This window comes from Aplidium turbinatum, chromosome 12 (genome assembly GCF_918807975.1).
Source record: "Aplidium turbinatum chromosome 12, kaAplTurb1.1, whole genome shotgun sequence".
NCBI classification, from domain to species: Eukaryota; Metazoa; Chordata; class Ascidiacea; order Aplousobranchia; family Polyclinidae; genus Aplidium; species Aplidium turbinatum.
In genome coordinates this window covers 23,373,764-23,393,802 of record NC_137483.1, presented here as the reverse complement: position 1 = coordinate 23,393,802, position 20,039 = coordinate 23,373,764, and positions in this window count along the sequence as shown.

The following is a 20,039-nucleotide window of genomic DNA, read 5'->3' as shown; positions in this document are numbered from 1 at the left end:
AGTGGGTAAGAAAAGATGTGGAAATCTAACCCAGGTCATCGCAATTATTAGGCTACTCTCTAGCCCAAACCACTGTGGAAAGCATCACTTATTTGCTTTGTATCATCTGGTTTTCACGCCATGGAAAACAGTAGCTTATGATTGGTTTCAAGGGGCTCTAAAAACTCTGCGTGTTCTTTTGCGTCGCAGTGTATTCTTTTTGGAGGAAAATGCCCTGGTCTTTCCTAACCCTAGTTTGGTCAAAAATGCATGATCGATAAACAACACTGAAGACAGCTTTTACAAAAAAACAACTTGTAGCCTATTAGGGAAAACAGGGCAAAACGAAATCTAATGGATGGAATAATTCAATGATGGAAAGCAACATCTTTGACGTTTTTAATGATGATGATAGCTTCAATTTATGTTTCGCTTACTTTGTTTAATTCTTGTTAAAGAATATAGAAGAATAAGTCCAACAGTGACGATTAGTTTCAAATTTTCCTGAAATTCATGGATTTATCCTTTTCCTTAATCGGTAATAACTTTTTTTCTGTATATTTTTAGGGTTCTGGTTAATAGAAAAAGTTGTTCCCCTTGAAAAAAGCTAAAAAATGATGTATAATATGTCCTATTTTGAAAAACTTGAAATTTTCATATGTTGGACTCAAAAGGGCTTGTGACGTCATTTGGAAAAAGGGCCCAAAAAGTGGTTTCCCATCATCCGATTGATGGTTTTTTTTTCTGAGCCATTTGCATAATATGGAGAAGGTCTGAACAACGTATCAGCTTGATAAAAAAAATTTCCCACAAACACCACTTTTTAAGGTCCCACGACTGCACTATAAACCGGACTCATCAAAGCGACGGATCTATAAAATCCGAAGACGTTTCAAACAACCAAAGGAAGGTTTCGACAGCAGAAATATTTGCACTGCCTTCTGCTAAGTTCACTTCTCAAAAAGTAAGACTCAACAATAAGAAGCTTTGACAAATAGGCTACAACCTTGCAACCACACGGCATTTAATATAATGCAGTAGGCTAAAGTAAAAATAAGCTATAAATTACAAACGTTTTCGGCTACAGGGCCGTTGAGAGGATATTTTGGGCCCGATTACCTCCCAATAAGATCCTTGGACTTCAAATCAAAATAGTTATAAGAAAAACGCACTGCATTCAAATAATACACTGTAGTTTCTTCTTGTTTTCAGCCCGCTTAAATTATCCTGGGTCCAAAAGTACTTCCTGTCAATGTTAGGCTACCGTTCGGCTATGCACATGTTCGCCCTTAAGGCAGAGAAGAGGCATATCACATGACTGTTAATTTGGGGGACCGTTTCGGTCCCCCCGAGAAGCACCTTTAAAAAAACACTGGGTTTGCGGCAACTCCGATCAGCGACTTCGGCTATGTTTTTTCCTCGATCTTTTCGGGGTGTGAAAAGTTCAGGGGACAAAATAGGTTGCACTCGTTGAGTCTCTATGTTTTCTTGTTCCTAATTCCTTTGTTGAACTCACTTGTTGAATTTTTCCATTGAAATGACAAAATTAGTGCATTTTCTGAGTAAATTGCGGACCCCCTAATTGCGGCCTCTGTGCGATCGTACGGTTTGCACACCCCAAAGACCGGCACTGGTGGTGGTTAAACGTGTCAGTCGGTCAATCCTCAAAAACATCAACTCTGTCTTTTGTGTTTAGAAGGTCTTTGGCAGAATGATTGCTTTGTAGCAATGTAGAGTGTGGTGTTGGTTGCAAACGATGTATGGGTGAGACATGATCGAACGATAGGCGAAGTAGTCTACTCCAAGTCTCCAGTGGCGTAGGAGCATGCTGCCGCCCCTGCCTTTCGTTGAAAATGCCGCCCTAAGTAGACTGCAGCAAATTTTGAAATAGTTTTATGTTCAAGCAATCTTTTCAATAAAAATAATTACAAATAATGTGTCGCGTCTCAGAAATTCTATATTGCTTGAGAAAGAAGTGCATTCCAGCATCACATATAAGTGCATTCCAGCTCACAAGGGTTAACGTGTTTGTGGTCCGTGGGTCGCTGCAGCGGATGGAGTGTTATGACCACAGACACTTTGAAGATTACGCTTTTTTTTCTTGTAAACCAGTTGACTGCAGGTCAACCAGTTGACTGCAAGTGACTCTTCTGGCATTTGGCCATAGAGTTGATTCTTACTTTGAACTTAGATAATTCAAAAAGAGCAAAAGTGGTGACGAGAGTGAATTGATCTCACCTTGTCGAGGTTGCTGCCTCCCTAACTCTAGACCGCTGGACTGCACTGACGACGACTAAACGTTCTCTTAATTTAGTTTCTGTCTGATGTTTCAAGAGCGCTACAATATTACATGCATGTAGCACTCCATCTCCTGCCATGGCCCGCGGGTTGCATAGCCTATAACTTACGATTACGACTAAGCGGGACGCAGTTAACTGACTACCAGTATTATCTACGTGACTTAAAAAAAAAAAAAAAAGCCTTCAACAAATTGTTTATATTTCTATGCTGTTCCAATAATATCTACTGTATCATTCTTTTGTTAGTCTTGCGAGGCCTGGTGCGTTGCGTTCTGAAATGGCTTTGCCCGTGGTAGGATTTCTTTCAGGGGTTTTCTTTGCCTACCTTGCTTTACGTGATGAGCTAACGCATCAAGAGTGTTCCCCTTAAGACCATCAACACTTTTGATAACCCACCAAGGTCGATCAACATAGCAACTGTCTTTTTGTTTTTCCTTTCAGGCCTACATATCTTTTTTTTACTTATAAATTGTTATAAAAAAAAATTATTAGCCTTTTTCTCTTTTTTTCTAAATCTATAAAATAAAAAGTTATTAAGGTGTTGCGACCGTGCCATATTTCAAACTAATTGTCCTGCTTTGGTATCATGCACGTTTTAACGTCCGCGTTTTGTCGCTTCTACCTTTTTCTAGACCTCTGCTATGTTTGTCATATATTGTTTTTCGTTGTGATGGTCAGAAATAAAAACAAACTGAACTGAACTGAAGAAGCCTCACTGTCTCAGCGTTAAGGTAAAATATGAAAGACAAAAAATGGGCAACAAATTAATGTAGCCTATTAGGAAAATAAAAGATCAATAGCCGCCTCAAAATTGAACTTTTCGAGCTTTCGCCGAAGCAAAATCAGCGATAATATCTTCAAAATCAAGTTTTTGAACGTAGTCTCTTTCTATAGAAAGAATTGATAGAGCTGATGATAGCCGATCATCATTCATGGTAGAACGTAAATACGACTTTATCATTTTGAAGTTTGAGAAACTCCTCTCACAGCTCGCAATTGAAACACCAATGGTAAGATAAAGTTTCAGACACAAGCATAAATATTAGGGTGTTTCATTTTTTCACCATTTTTGAAATTCAAAATGCCTGGGGTCCCATCTGGTGGTATTTGGGGTAAAAAGTTTATACCCCAAATTTTTTTCAATTATGACGTCATATTGAGGTGGTCCACGAGGTTTGAAATTTTTGGACCTCAAAATCTCGAAATTTGGCCGTATCTCCGGAACCGCTTATCATAGATCGACAAAATTAGTATCAAAATGCGCAAAAGGGTCGGTTTCCTATACCTGATGTAGAGAATATTAACGTCTATCTGCTTCAGAAAAAAAGTTATTTCAAAAAACTTGATTTTCAGTCTATTTTCTCCTCATAAACAGAGATCAGGTGATCAAGATAAGAAGTTTTTCTGTATTTTTCCATCTTGGAAGCTGTTATTGCGCAATAATAGTCCTTGTTCGTTTTGCAAGAGATGAAATGGTAATTTGAAGGTATTGCTATTATAATATTAATGTAACCGTTGAGGAAGAGGTATGCTGCTCACCTGCTTTAGATTAAGTGTCATTAAACTCATTATGGCATTAAGGTCAGGTATTAGTAAGTCGATGCAAAACTTCAAGAAATTGGAGAGAAATGTGCTTCCCCTGAATTCAGATATAGTCAGTCACTATTTTTACTTGAGGAAGAAAGTAGCCGAAACTAATCCTAAGTTTTTGAAGAAAATGCCCCATTTCAAAGATTTGAAAGATGAACTACTGAAAGATGTAGTTGGCATATGGAACAAAGCTGATCTTCCAGTGCTTAGCAAACAGAGAAACCTAGCACTTCTGGCATACAATCTGGCAAAGCATCGGCACTACCATGTTTGAAACAGAAATGAAGTAGTTAGATGTCTACACAGTAGCGAAAGCGACTCTGATGGTGATATGAATTGGAAAGATGATAAGGAATACGAGCCTCTGAAATCAGCTGTTTGGGGAAAAGTGTACAAGAAAGTACTTTCTTTTTCCATAAATGATAGAAGTTGTGTACTTGCTGATCGTAGAATGACTTCGGTACGCCAGCAGTCAGATCTTATGAGGTCGGTTCTTCGAAAAAATCAAGTAGCTGCAATGCTGCATCACCTTCGACAGTATACCGCCAACGACAAAAAACGAAAGAAAAATCTCTGATGGAAAGTGAGAACGTTCTCAACTCAGCTTCTGCCGTGCAGTTGTGTTATGATGGGTGCGTTGTCTATAAAATAGATCGATACGTTTTCTTGGGCCAACTTGTTGATGGTAATGGCATGAAGCACGAAAGTGTGCTTGCTGTTAAATTTTTTCCCAAAAGTGTGTCGGTCACTGCAGAACTGATTTTTGGCACCATCATCCAGTAGGCTTGCAGAGTTCACCTATCCCAAGTATATTTAGTCATGGCTGATACGACTGCTCTCAGCACAGGAAAAAAGTCCAGAGTCAATACTCGACTGGTCAATTATTTTAATGATAAAGTTGGTCATGATATTCATACCCTTTAATGCATGTTCCACATAAACGAAATATATCTTTCCCATGTCATTTCTTTTGTGGACGGCGCCAAGAAGAGTCCCGGAGCAATGCAAGATGGGGCTTTGCTTAACCAGATAGCAAGACTAGACAAGCCCAGTACTGAAACCTTAACACCAACTATTATTACGCAATAACAGCTTCCAAGAGTAGAAAAATACAGAAAAACTTTTATCTTGATCACCTGATCTCTGTTCATCAGGAGAAAATAGACTGAAAATCAGATTTTTTGAAATAACTTTTTTTCTGAAGCAGATAGACTTTAATATTCTCTACATCAGGTATAGGAAACCGACCCTTTTGCGCATTTTGATACTAATTTTGTCGATTTATGATGAGCGGTTCCGGAGATACGGCCAAATTTCGAGATTTTGAGGCCCAAAAATTTCAAACCTCGTGGACCACCTCAATATGACGTCATAATTGAAAAAAATTTGGGGTATAAACTTTTTTTCCCAAATACCACCAGATGGGACCCCAGGCATTTTGAATTTCAAAAATGGTGAAAAAATGAAACACCCTAATAAATATGGTGTCGAATCAAGTAGGTGTGATTTAGCTAACCACTGTAAAACGTCAAACGCTGTTTTTACGTTTGAACAATTTTTACATCTTCTTAGATGGTTATAGGCCTATGTAGCAAAAGTGACAAATAAAAAATATAGCCTAACATATTTATTTGTCAGATTCAGTCAATGAACATTTAGCTGTTCATTTGATTTTCTCCACAGAAAACGTGCTTTTCACATTTGCATTTTGAGCCATAGCTTATTGCAGATGAAGAATTACTCGATTTTTAACAATTCATTAAAAAATCTATAGTTCTGCAATATTTGAACTATTCTGACCACTTTCTGATGTGCCATCATTTAAACAAAGCTAATGCAAGCTAGCTATCAGGTTTAAGACGCCATTGCACTATAGCTTTGATATAGCTAATTAGCTTTCAGTGTTGTACGCGTCAATGATTGTCAGCGTCAGCGCGAGTTGCCTAAAAACTTTACGGCGTAAAGCACTGCGTCAGCTCTTAAAAAAATTGACGGCGTCAGCTTCAGCGCTAATTCCTAGCGCTATTTTAGCCAGGGTCTCACAAAACGGAAGTATTTCAACCAAGTGTAGGCTAACAATAGCTATAAATATAAAGAGTAGGTAGTTTTATGTTTTGAGACTGTATTGTAATTAGCTGCTTTAGCTTATTAGTTATTTCTTTGTAGAAGCACAAGTATTTCAAAACGTTTGTCTGACAATCTGCTGCGTTTGGGACGCATAATGTCCTTTCCAAGCGAAAACAAGCCTTCCATAGCAGCACTGAATGGTATTGGTGTGTGGTATTTCAAAAACAAGTCTTGGAAATATTTACGTAGCCTATAATGTTCCAGCTGGCTGCATAGCCGAGTGGTGAGAACACTGGAACGACAATCGAGAGGGCGCCGGTTCGACACCGCTCAAGAGCATGCAGCTGTGTCTGTGGCAGGACACTTTAAGGCATGCCTGAAGGTGGACACGAAGATTGGCTTCCTTGCCTTACCGTCCACTTAATCTAAATTTTCAACCACCGGGTAAAAGCCTGGATACGACAAACAAAAAAATTTAAACAAAGCTAATGCAAGCTAGCTATCAGGTTTAAGGGTTGAGGGTTGAATGTAGAAACTAAACTTAAGCTGTCCTTAGCCATAAGAACCACTTAAGTACTAATCATGTCTTAAAACTGTATGCAGAAACTAAACTTTTGACTAAGCAATACTTAAGTTCTTATCAAAATGTTCAAAAGTTAAGACTGCTACTGACCAGTCTTAAGTTGTGATTATTTCTGGCAATGCCTAAAGTTATGGTAGGGGAGACTCAGGTAAGTTGGCCCAATAGGCAAGTTGGCCCACTCTAAATAATTTTTTAATTACAATAGTTATTGTTATGTATCGTACACATACTGAGAAAGTGCTGTTGAAACTACCTTATCACCAGGTTGGGAGGCTCTAGTAAGCAGAATAAACATGTGAGCACGATTTTTGTATGAAAAATTATGATTTTTGAAATTTTTGGATTTTAGAATTTTTTAGATGTCGAGTGAGTTTTTTCTTACTGTATTAGAAAGATTATTATTTAGTGAGTGCAGCGCTAGTGTGGTTATCAAGACTCACTTTGACGGTGAAACCGTTGCCAGAAGCTCGATAGTTTGACATAAATTTAAGTTTTTACAATATGGTTGCCATTCAGGGAAGTTGGCCCATTTCGTGGGTGGGTACGTTGGCCACCATGGCCAACTTGCCTTCATGAGGTATTATATAGAATGATAATAATTGACTAATTAATACGATGACTTATTTTTTTTGCAAGATTGAAGTAGCCTATCATCAAGTATCCAAAGTAAGTAAATCGCGGCTTTAGCCTACATCGGCATTAAACGATCAATAACAATAATACACTTCCTAACATCGTTTTTATGCCACAAATTGCGACAACGTATTCCTAACCCATATGGTAATAATAGAAAATAGTAAGTGATCAAGAAAACCAATCGCGGAAATGTGTATCAACCACTTCTCAAGCGACGGTCTAAAACGTACCTCGTTTAGGAGATACATTAAAAAATGTTCCGATATTGGTACCCATGCAAAAAGGGGGTTTGTAGCCTATTGCAAACAAGGTCCTACCTATCAGTATCGTTAAGGTCACCAGATCGTTAGGAATAAAGGCATGCCGTTCCAACTACAGTACATGCTGTTTGATACAACCTTTGTTATTTTCGAAAGCTTATTTGGTGTAAGATACTGATGTAAAAAAAGTTTACTGAGGTAAAATACAGCATTATAGCCTAATAGTAGTTTATATTATAAACCATACATGAATGCATACATAGAATAAATTATGTACGGTATGTATGCCTCTATAAAACCAAGAAATAATTAGAAAGAAAATAAAATTGGAGAGAAAGAGAACTTTTCCACTGTTTAATATACCGTAAATGGACATGTTGCCCACGTGGCCAACTTACCTTTCATGGTGGGCCAAATTACCCGCACAGGAAGGCAAGATGGTCCATTTTATTTTTTTCGGAAAACTTGAAAAATTATATACCTAAGAATGTCTGTTTGATGCAAGAATATGTCCACTTCTAGAGTGATGAATTCTCTACTCTTCAATAGCATTCGCTTTAACATATGTTTTGTTATTAGCTCACAAATTCAATTTTTCATTTTGCTGGGCCAACTTACCCGAGTCTCCCCTACACGTTCGGCTGATACGAGGTGATGGGGGGATTGCTTTTATACTGGTAGAGTTGCTCCGTTCGCTTTTGGTTGATTTTCTTTGAAATTTTTATGGTTTTGAGAAAACGAGGGAATCCTTTCCTTTTATGTCAAATTGACACTGGTTAGCTGGTGTGAAATAATCACTCATGGTGCTACTGAGTACTGTTTGGTGAGTGCTTGTAAAGTTTTCAACAAAAACGTTATATACTTGCACAGTTTACAAGGTTTTACAAAGGTACCGTAGCAAGATAACTGGAAAATGGTTCTGCGAATGGTAATCAGGTGATTGTTTATTTCTGTGTGACTTCTGTTAGCTATTGGATACATAAAACGCATTAATTAAATAGGTAATCAGTTTATAACATCATTTGTAATTTTTTCTCTAATGTACAATACTTGTATCTGTGTATGTAGGTCTTGGAACTATAGCTATATACTGTACAGTATTGTCTGAAATTGTGCAATCTGTCATTATGCCTGGAAGAGGACTGAATTATGATGATGCTGAAAAGCAACTTCTTCTTGATTTAATCAAGGAGAATAATGTCATTGAAGACAAAAGAACAGACAGTGCAACATCTGCTGCTAAAAAGTTAGCATGGGAAACACTTACTAAAAGGTTCAATGCTACTGCAGACACATTTCAGCAACTCCTTGGTAATAATAATAGCAGTATTCTGTCTGCACAATTATGCAGTTAAACGTGGACAACCACTTCCAGAAGATGTTGTTGAACAAGATGACCACAATCAAGGACCAGAAGTAGATGATGCTGCTCCTTTATCTTCCTCAGCAACAAGCTTACAAGGACGTGCGGTTCGCTTGCAGTTAATAAACCAATACTTCCAATAAACCAATACTTTCAGTTAATAGACCCTTTGCCAAGAGTTTATGCGACTATGCATGCTTGAAAAAACTCAGATTCATGGTAATAAAAAACTGGTATCAGGGAATTGAAGTGGTTTATTATCATCGTTACCTTTAGAGGTTAGAATGATGGTTCAGCAAAGTTGACCACATCTAATAATGAGGCATGTAAATTCACTGCAGGGGGTAACTACAATTTGCAAAAATGCACAAGTATTGTAGACTTCAGTTATGTAAATACAAGAGGAAAATACTTTACCGCAGTAAATTTAAGCGCGCTAATCAAATTGGGGGAGCCTCGAAAGCGCGTAAATCAAAGTGGGGGGGTCCTGAGCAACTACCCAATTTGCCCATTCTTATATCCACCACTAGAAACGGCTGTCGCTCCCAGTGACCAGTATGTAATTTGCAGTACTATGTCAAAACTGGATCGCTTTATACATTATTTTTAATTCTTGTTATTAGAAAGGGTTATTACAAGATCACCAAACTATGTGATCTTGAAGATCAAGATCACTTTTTGTGTACTTGAAAAAAAATGAATTTTTTGATCAATGATGTTGCAAAAAATAATTACTATAAGCAACCTGGGTAAAGGTATATAGTTAGTATTGCTAACTTTTACTTTTAACTACTCGATCGCTGGCCTAAGAATTGTAATAAGTAAGTGACTGTTGCTATTAGGCCTATCAATTGTTGACGTAGCTTGCGTAGAATCTCAACGTCACACCCAAGGCCGAGGTTAATTACAGTAGCCTAGTTCTGAAAAAGTCGCAAAATTTGCAATTAGTTTTGTATTTTTTATTTATAATAAATAAATAAAAAAAAACTTTGAACTGCATCATTTTTTACCAAATTTTTGTCTGGTTCATGTGGGAGTTTTTATTCGTGTTACTAAGCAGTTTTAACTTTCACTGTATTATGTCAATGTTTATTGCACCATTTACCCATCTGGCAACCTTGATGCTGTTGTCTGCTATCAAAAAAGTTCATAGGTTCGCGGTCAGACAAACCGCTCCATACTCAGACCCTAAACAAGTCTTGGTCTGGTTGATTTGCTGCAATAAACCACTTTACATGACCAAAGTCGGCGTCCTAGAGTCCAGATTTTTAACACCGCCATTCTAGAGTTTTGAAACATCTAAAATTGGGTCAAAGAAAGAAAAAATTTCTTTAAAATTCACACATGGAAATTGTGAACAAAGTTAAATCATTTTTTTTTATACGTCAACATAAAGTAGCCTACATGGTAGTTGACTTCTTTATTACGACCAACACAGAAAACTTTTCAATTTTGAAATGGCAACACTGACCAGATTAGATGGAGACGTCTTTTGTTGGACACATATCATATTAACAGTGGCTTAATGTTAGTAGTTGCCACTAACTACTTTGTACAGTACGAATTCTAAAAAAATGCCTCTATCTAGGAAGTAAAATTCAATGTTAAAGTGATCTTGATCTTATTGTTCTTCAAGATCAAGATCACACAAAAAAAAGTGATCTTAGATCAAGATCACCAAAAAAAAAGTGATCTTGAAGATCAAGATCTTGATCTTCAAGATCACGCCCATCTCTGAGTACAATACAGTGACAAAGGTGGAGTACCATTCTGAGCATTTCACTCACCAATAAGTTTATGTAGCCTCTGGTGATGGAACGACCTCCGGCTCCGGTCAAACTCCGGCAATTTTTTTCATCTCCGGCTACGGGCCGGATATGATAGTGGCTCGAAACCAAAGGTGCGTGTGCAAACTGTGTGTGTGCCTGTGGTCAGGTTTATGACTTTGGATAAAACTTTTTTGTATCATTGTGATACTGCAGCAATGCAAGAATAGGCTGCACAGTGCACATGTTGTCTGTAACATTGGTCAACCCGTAGCGCACAAGAAAAATATAAAATTATCAACTTAGTATAATCAAGACAAGATATTTAGCTGTACAAAGTGTTGCAAATTTGCAACATTGAGCTATAAAGGGTCACTAAAGTATTTTTTGTTTCATTTTCTTCACAAATATTTATTCTACTCTCTCAAACTTTTACATAACATTATTATTATTACTCAAAAATAAGGACGACGAAAAAAACGACATTTTTCGGTTGAAACGTTGCCACAGCCTATATGTCAAGCATGTCATAATATGAAAAGACCGTCAACCCAGCAACTCCATAACTGGTCGACATTGTAGCGGAAGTCGTATGGATTTGTCTATCCGCCCATACCTAGCTGTGGATGCTTAACCTACAGCGACATTCCGGGCACAGTGATGCGGCGGAATGAGCTGAGAACACGTCTCGGCTTCTTGGTTATACGTATAATTTCATTGTAGCTGTTGTGTTTTGTCTCATTTAATCAGAGTCATATAAAGATTTTCTACTTGTATTTTAATTCGCAAGAAAGAAACTGTATTGTCAAAAAGGTGTGTCACCAAAATATATTGTGCAACTAAACGAGAAGCGTTGATTGACAAAAACGCAAAAGAGAATACCTAAGGGGAACGAAGGCAAAGTACATTGTTTCAACGAAAACAAACCAAAATACACAATACCTCTCCAATAAAACTTATGACCACCCATAACGAAGGGGTGGTTGGCGTCTTCTCTGTGACCGCCTCAATAGGTGTCCTTGCTTCGAGACCGATAACGAGGAGTCCTCGGTTGCAATCGCCGTCGATAAATCATGAACCTCGTCGGCTGTCGATGCCAACGTGAAAGTAGTCTCTCCTGGATCCCCGTCTTCCGGCGAGATGTAACGCGGACGTAGCTGGTTGATATGGCGTCTAGACATTGGACCTCGAGGGTCCACTCGAACATGCAAACTACGACTCCCATGTCGTTTCACCACGACGGCAGGAACCCAACGAGGGCTTCGGCTTTGCCTAGAACCAAAGTACAAAGCATAACAAGGATCACCAACATCGAACTTAATTGTTTTCCGGTTTTGTTTCCGAGGCGGAGGACTCGTCGACGATTTCGTGATCTGAGCTGAGAAAGGAAGTAAAATTTCTAAATTAGTATGCAATTGGCGGTGGTTTAATAACTCACTGGGAGAGTAACCACTGGCATTAGGCGTACGGCGAAACAGCATCAAGAATTGAGTGGTCGCACTTCTAGGCGGTAACGACGATTTTTCTCAAAGCCTGCTTGAAAGTGCCCACCAAACGCTCGGCAGCACCATTTGTAGCTGGATGGTATGGTGCTCCAGTGATGTGTACAATTCCTCTAGCTTTACAATAAATCTTGAATTCTTCCGAAGAGAACGTAGTCGGGAGTCGCATTACTCGGATTGTCTGAGACAATGGAGTGGGGGCAGGGCCGGATTAAGGTTTTGGTGGACCTGGGGCTATATGGTAATCTGAGGCCTATATTTCATTCCCCTCATTGTAGCCTACCAATCAGAATTAAAATGAAATAACAAAAATTATACCCGAAGTACAGTATTTAACATTTTTACAATAACACATTCAAATGACATATTTTTTGGATTTAGACAAAGCAAAACTGTTAATAACATTACCGGTGTATATTTTTCCAAAATTTTGTTTTCAATGAAGAGTAGGCTATGGCTAAGGAATGCAGCCTTTTCTGGCCCATGGATGAACGCAGTTGATTCTTTACTCTTTGAAGCAATAAAAATGGGTGCAGAAAAATAAATCATCTTTTCAGGCAGTGATTCTTCTAGCTAGAATCTAGATCGTCTGGATAATAGTGAAGCAATAGTCCAGTCAATCCGGCTCAAAATAGGGCTTGACCCACCACTAATTGCAAATGTTTTGACCCATACATTTTCTGAAAGCTTACAGCATACAGAATAACATACTAAAAATCTGCTGCGAAACATTTAGTGGAACACCCCTTTTTGGGTGTTAAAACAAAATGGCCGCCATGTGTCCCAAAAATCTTCATTTTAACGTATCTTTTCACCTAATTCATGTAATTTAGTTCTGTAAAAGAGCTCGTTTTATATTTCTGGTACAAGGAATTTATAAACAGACACTGGAAAGTTGAAAAATGAGATAAAAATTTGTCTTAATAAAATTTTATAACAAAATTAAAAAATAAAATGGCCGCCATGAGTCTCAAAAATCTTCGTTTTTCCTTGTCGTTTAACCTAATTCGCACAATTTAGTTCTGTAAAAGGGCTAATTTTATCAAACAATTAATAGTTCAAACCAAGGCATCATCATCAGAGTCAATGTCTTCCATTAGGCCTAATGACGAATTTGAACATGACCCATGACAGACTGACCAGCAACAATGTTCAGATTTTCTCCTCTATGTGCATTTGCTTTCACAATTCCGTCAACACCTTTCGCTCGTCGTCGTCGTGTGAGCGTCTGGGGCCGAAGGTCTATCCTTTTACCACCCCAGATTCACGATGTTCCCGGACTACACTGGAAGGCTACTAGAGAGCAGCCAGTCTTTGGTTTCATCATCCATGACACGCAGACCTTCCACTCCGTTAGGTGGCTTGAAGATGGAGCAGTCATTGATGATGTGGTCTGCGGTCTGTTCCTCGGCACCACATTCACAGGAGGAGGAAGAGGCCATTCCCCATTGGTGCATGGTTGAGCGGAAAAGCCCGACGCCCGTACGGAGACGGTTGAGGCGCACCCATGCCTGTCTTGGTACGAGGGACAGAGTGGCTTCTTCGCGACGAACCTCAACGGGTTGGATGCTAGCGAGAATGGGGAGATTGTCCAATGGTGTGGAACGCAGGCATCCGGTCACTGTGCGCAGGGCGCTGTTTATGGCAGTGAGCACTGCGGCACCAAACAGGTGCACAATGCTCTGCTAAAGAGTAGACAAGGGCTAAGGCTGCTATACGCAAAGTGTCAGCCCTCGCCCCCCAGCTAGAGCCTGCCAGGCGCTTGAGTAGTGCAGCGCGGGATGTGAGTTTCTTGCGCAGTGACACCAAATGGTGGCGGTATGTGAGCGATCTGTCTAGTGTCACCCCAAGATATCTTGGTTCGGGGCAGAAGGACAGAGATTTTCCGTTGTTCTGGACGTGTAGCTCACGATCAGCTTCCCGATTATGGAGGTGGAAAGCTGCTGCCACAGTTTTGGTTTCGCTGAGTTTCAGTCGCCAGTTCTGGAGATAGGCTGAGAGAGTTATCATATCCTGGCTCAAGGTGTCTTTTAGATTTTCCCACGGCTTTGTGGAGTGGAGAATTGCCAGGTCGTCCGCATAAGCATATTTTGCGAAGACCGCAGTTGGCAGGTCGTGGGTGTAGATGTTGAAAAGAAGTGGAGCCAGGACCGATCCCTGTGGGACGCCGTTTTTCAGGCGTCTCAGTCTACTTCGCCGTGAGCTACCGGTAGTGAGGGTGAAGCTTCGATTCCTGACAAGTTCCATAATCATATAAACCATACGTCGGTTAGGAAGCAGCCGAAGCAGCTTGCAAGTAAGGCCGCGATGCCATACGGTGTCATAGGCAGCTGTAAGATTTAGAAAGACAGCGCCGGCTTTCTTTTTTGCCTCAAAGCAATCCTCGATGTCTTGGGTTGAGAGTGTGACCTGATCTACGGTGGATTTTCCGCGCCGAAACCCAGCTTGCTCTTTTGGAAGGAGCGGGTCGATGATTGGGTTGACGCGTGCGTAGATCAGTCTTTCGAGGATCTTGAAAGGAACACAGAGGAGGGATATCGGACGATAACTCCTTGGGTCCTCTAGTGGCTTGTGAGGCTTAGTCATCGCAACTAGTAAAGCTCTTCTCCAGATTTTTGGGATTGTGAGGTGGTGCAGGCAGGAAGAGAGGAATCTACGTAACCAGGACTTTAGGGCATGGCCAGCATGGAGCACAAGCTCAGGGCAGATCTTATCCGGCCCTGGAGACTTGTGTGGTTTCACTAGGCGGAGGGCGGTGGCGAATTTCTCTGGGGTGAAGTCTCCAGAGATTGCTTCCTCTTGTGGTGTTTCCACTCGCCAAAGGGCAGATACTTCCTTGGCAACAAGGCGGGATGCCTTGCGGTCCTTTGTCTTGTAGACCCCGTTCTGCACTAGCTGAGAACCGGGGCACTGGTATGGCCATGGGCAGAAACGGGGCACTGACGAGGGGAGTTTGCTGAGCGCCCAGTGAGGTTGTTGATGATGCTCCATGCTTTGCGGCTTGAGTGTGAGAAGTCGATGGTTTGGAAAGCTTCGTTCCATCGCTCAAGCTTCTTTGTGTCCAGCCGCTCAAGTAGTCTGGTGGCGGCGGTGTTAGAAGCAGCACCACTTGTGGCGCCTAGGTATGAGCGATAGAGAGCTTCACACTCAGAGTCCCAGCATGGTGTATAGCTAGGTCGATGGCCACGTGATATTGTGGCCTTTGCCGCAGTTATTATGGCATTGCAGAAGTCCTGGTATGCCTCGTCTGTGTTGCATGTGCATCAGACTCATCGGTCAGGAGGCTGTATTGATTCCAATCGATTTTTTTGAAGTTCCATCGCTTCACCGGTGAACTCGGGACAGGAGCCACAAGTTTTGGAGCGATGATGAGGGACGGCCGGTGTTGGGACCGCGGGAACTTCTCAAGCACAAGTCTGTCTGGAAGAGAGCTGTCGACACTCGCGAAGGCCAAGTCAGGGTTTGTCCCTTTTCCCCAGCGGCCGGAGTGGAAACTGGCTGGTTCCTTTGGGTTGAATAGGAGGGCAAGATGGTTTGTAGAGGCCCAGTTAGCCAGCAATTCTCCGTCGCTGCTTGTGTTGCTGTAACCCCAGTCGATGTGCTGGCAGTTGAAATCGCCAGCGTAGAGACTGGGGGAGGGGAACTTTGGAAGGGATGGTGGCAACATTCGCGAGGGTGGGGGCTTGTAGATGTTGACGATGTTGTAGTCTGAGATGCAAATGCACACCCACTCAATCTCAGCATAAATTGGAGATTGGTCGACAAAGGTCCACTTCAGGCTCTCATGCACAAACGTGGCGATGCCGTGCTTCCTGCTTAAGGTAGACCCGGCTAGCGTGTAGTTAGGAATAGCTAGCCTATCTGCAGAGGTGCAGTGGGTCTCTTGGAGGAGGATGACGAGTGCCCGGTTGGTATGGGCAAGCTGCTCCACAACTTTGATCTTGCTTGTTGTGTAGCCTTCTATGTTGAACTGCAGAATGGTGGGGCGTCTGAACTTCTCCATTGCCCCATGCAGCTGCGCCGTCCGGGTGGAGGCTCTTGGTTGGCAAGTTACGTTTGGCATCTGCTTGGGTACAGATGTTACTTACAGGATGGGGCACGAGGAGCCACTTGTCGTCCATCACCTTTCGCTGTCAAAGTCACAGCTGCATCACATTCCAGTATAGAGTTCGAGCAAAAAACACATTCATTCATAATGTAGAGATATCAATAAAATCCAACACACTTGCAAGAAGGATATACAGTCTTTCCCAGATCATCAGATATAGAGAATGAGGTCTGTTGCAGAACTAAAATTTTCAGGCAAAGCAGCGAAATTATCACGATAGTTACGTCATAACACAAACGGTAATGTTTGTGAAATATTGATTTGCAAGTTGAAGAAACATGAATATGATCAAACTAGCAAACTTTTTAAGGGTTTATGTTAGATTTACAGTGAGTTATTAACATAGGTCATTTGCAGAACTAAATTAGATGAAAAGATATGAAAAAATTAAAGATTTTTGGGACTTGTTTATGGAGGCCATTTTATTTTTAAATTGTTATAAATTTTAAAGAAACGTTTTTGTCTCATATTGCAACTTTCCAATGTCTGTTTTTGGATTCCTGTACCAGAAATATAAAATGAGCTCTTTTACAGACCTAAATTACATGAATTAGGTGAAAAAATATGGAAAAATGAAAATTTTTACGACACATGGCGGCCATTTTGTTTTTACCTCTAAAAAGGGGGTTCCACTAAATTTTTCGTGGCAGATTTTTAGTATGTTATTCTGTATGATGTAAGCTTTCAGAAAATGTATGGGTCGAAACATTTGCAATTAGTGGTGGGTCAAACCCTATTTTGACTGGACTACAATGTTTTAGCACTCTCTTCAATTTTACAGTTATAGAGAGAGAGATGTTTGTTTATTTGCCTTTCTAATACTAATACATTGTCTAGACATGGTGTTTAATTCCGCCAGAAACGAAAGCTTATTTGAAGACGATCGTATGCTGCTATTGGGATTTCATACACAAAATAATTTGGTCAATGATTGGCAAATATGAGTCTACTTTGAATCTGCTCGATGGATCAAGTGATGTGTCTTCAGATCCACCTTCGCTATCCAAGCATACTTTTCTTCTCTTCTTTCTTGAAATTTCTTCAATATAATGATGACGGTCACCTACTCTACCCTTTTCTTCGAATTCTTAAATTGGGATCTTAATATTTGAGCAAAGTCATGTAGACCAATTTTGTTGCTTTATTCAAAGTAATTTTGCTATCCTGCAGCGTTGGCTAGTTTTACGAAACCGTTCCATTATGCACGACCATTACTCAATTAAAATACCGGTTTCAAGCTTTTCCGTTGACAAGATAAACCCTTAGCTGTTTCTTGAGTCTGGATTGTTTGTCATTGTCATTATACATTGCTTTCAAGACTTGAAGAACTGCTTGATAACCTTTTCTTAGCGCATGTATAGCGTCATATCGTGTGCTTCCCAACGTGTGTCAAACAATGGTTTAATTGTTGGCAAATGAGTTAAGAACCACTGGTTTACACAGTTAGCATTCGTTCTATGATTTTCGTCCTTTATTCTTTCGATCCTGATAATAAGCATGTCAGTTGCTCTTAGTAAGTTGTTATCGGTGGGCCTATTTTTTTGGTGGGCCTGGGGCTGCAGCCCCATCAGCCCCCGCCTTAATCCGGCCCTGAGTGGGGGCATCCAACGTGCGCAAAGTCCTGCTCTAAAAGATCAATAATAACAGACGTCGACACGGAAGAAGTTAGGTGAATCGAAGGATAGCCTACTTACTGTAAGCATCGGTAACAATAGCCCATTAAAACTTTAAAAATTAATAGCGTGATCGACATGAATTCGACTCCAAGGCTTCTCTGGAGCTATCCATGGGTGGATTGGAGCCTTGCTTGGTGCAGCTTGATGCTCACCTCATGTAGTGCATGTTCGGCAGAGGTCGACAATGTCCGCATCAATATTGGGCATGTAGAGTGCTGTACTGGCCAGCTGTTTCATGCGCTGCATGCCGAAATGACCTTCGTGTATGAGAAAGAATATCATTGCGGAGTTTAAAAGGAATAACTACTCTAGAACCATATAATAAACAACCATGACATGTTGTTAGAGAATCAGCAACTCTTCTAAACTGTTCGATTGGATCGTTAGCATTTGATTTTGCAGGCCATCCTTCTTGTGTGAAGCGAATGATTTTAGACAAAACCGGATCCTTATAAGTTTCCTTGCGCAAAGTAGAAGCAGGGCCGTTGACAGGATTTCTCGGGCCCGGTACTCATTTATTTTCGGGCCCCCTTCATCGACAATGTTATGAATATAAAGGATGTGTACAAACTTTTATTGATGTGCTGTTAAAATGAGGATGACATATGCCGTTCAAAGTAGAAAATTAAGAGGAATATCATTTATATATTCTCAAAGATTTGTTGTATCCACGAATTTCCCCAACTGTGCAATTACGCATTTAGGGATTTCTCCGTAAACCGCAAAATCCTTGCTCTCAATCACGATCTTTGTCGGTATGTTTAAGACCAGTGCCGGTCTTTGGGATGTTTAAGACCAGTGCCGGTCTTTGGGATGTGCAAACCGTGCGATCGCACAGGGCCCGCAAATTAGGGGGCCCGCAATTTTACTCAGAAAATGCACTAATTTTGTCATTTTCAATGGAAAAATTCAACAAGTGAATTCAACAAAGGAATTAGCAACAAGAAAACATAGAGACTCAACGAATTCAACCTGTTTCGTCACCTGACCATTTCGTACCCTGAAAAGATCAAGAAAAAAAAAACGACATAGCCGAAGTCGCTGATCGGAGTTGCCGCAAACATTTCAAAATTTCTCGATCTTTTCAGGGGACGAAATAGGTTGAAATTTAATTTTGTTACACGATTTCAGGGTACGAATTTTTCAGGGGACGAAATAGGTTGCATCCAGACTCAACATAGAGACATAGCTTTATTTCCGAAAAATGCCAAAAAAAGCATGATCTTATCCTTTTGCTATGCCACCCGACAGCACCATTTTACAGTAATATTCATACCTAAATTTTTGTTGAACATGCTCTCCGAATGCCCCAAATTCAAAAAATTTTTCAAAATTTTCTGGGGAAGGCCCCCCAGACCCCCGCCGCTGGTTGTCGCCTTCGGCGATCACGCCGCCACCACCGCCCCTCTCCTTTCAAAGTACCTAGCTACGCTACTGAATTGGATTATTGTCATTGGGGACCACAAAGCATATTCCGCATAGGGCCCGAAATACCCTAAGACAGGCACTGTTTAAGACTGTTGGATTTTTCGGCTGAAATTAATTCTTTGTAAAGTAGAGTAGCCGAAGGAGAGAAAACATTTTGGGGGGGCGAACATAATTTGCCCAAATTTTGTCTTTGCGTATATATTTTCAAAAATACAAAATTACTCACAATCTCTAAGAGTCATCAACTTGGCCATGTACGAAACACAAGCAAAAAAAGGAAGTGGCTATTTTTACACAATGAGGTATTGCCAGAGTTAGGATTAAAGTTAAGGTAAGGGTTAGAGTTAATAATAAGTTTAGGGTTTTGATCTTTGCCCAGAACTAAAAAAGGTTCCAAATAGGCCTACAAGTTTTTGTTTTCAACAGCTTTAAACTTTGCTCAAATTAGGGAAGAATTCCTTATCTGGCAATACTATTAAAGCTATTCTTACATTATTTTGTGTAAATATAGCCACAGCCTAAAAAAAACACGTAGGCTACAACAGCAAATACAGTATATTAAGCCTAACTGGATTCAAAAAAATTTGAACTGAGACTTCACCAATAACTGGATAACAATAATTGCTGAATATTCATGTCACCAGATTATATGAAAATCTCCAGCCCAACTGCAATAAAAGGCCTGGCCAAAATTAGCTCAATTTTTTCAATTCAAAGATAGTCCAAAGATTCAATATTTGTAAATTTGCATTGAAAAAAACTAAAATGACAATTCGTTTAC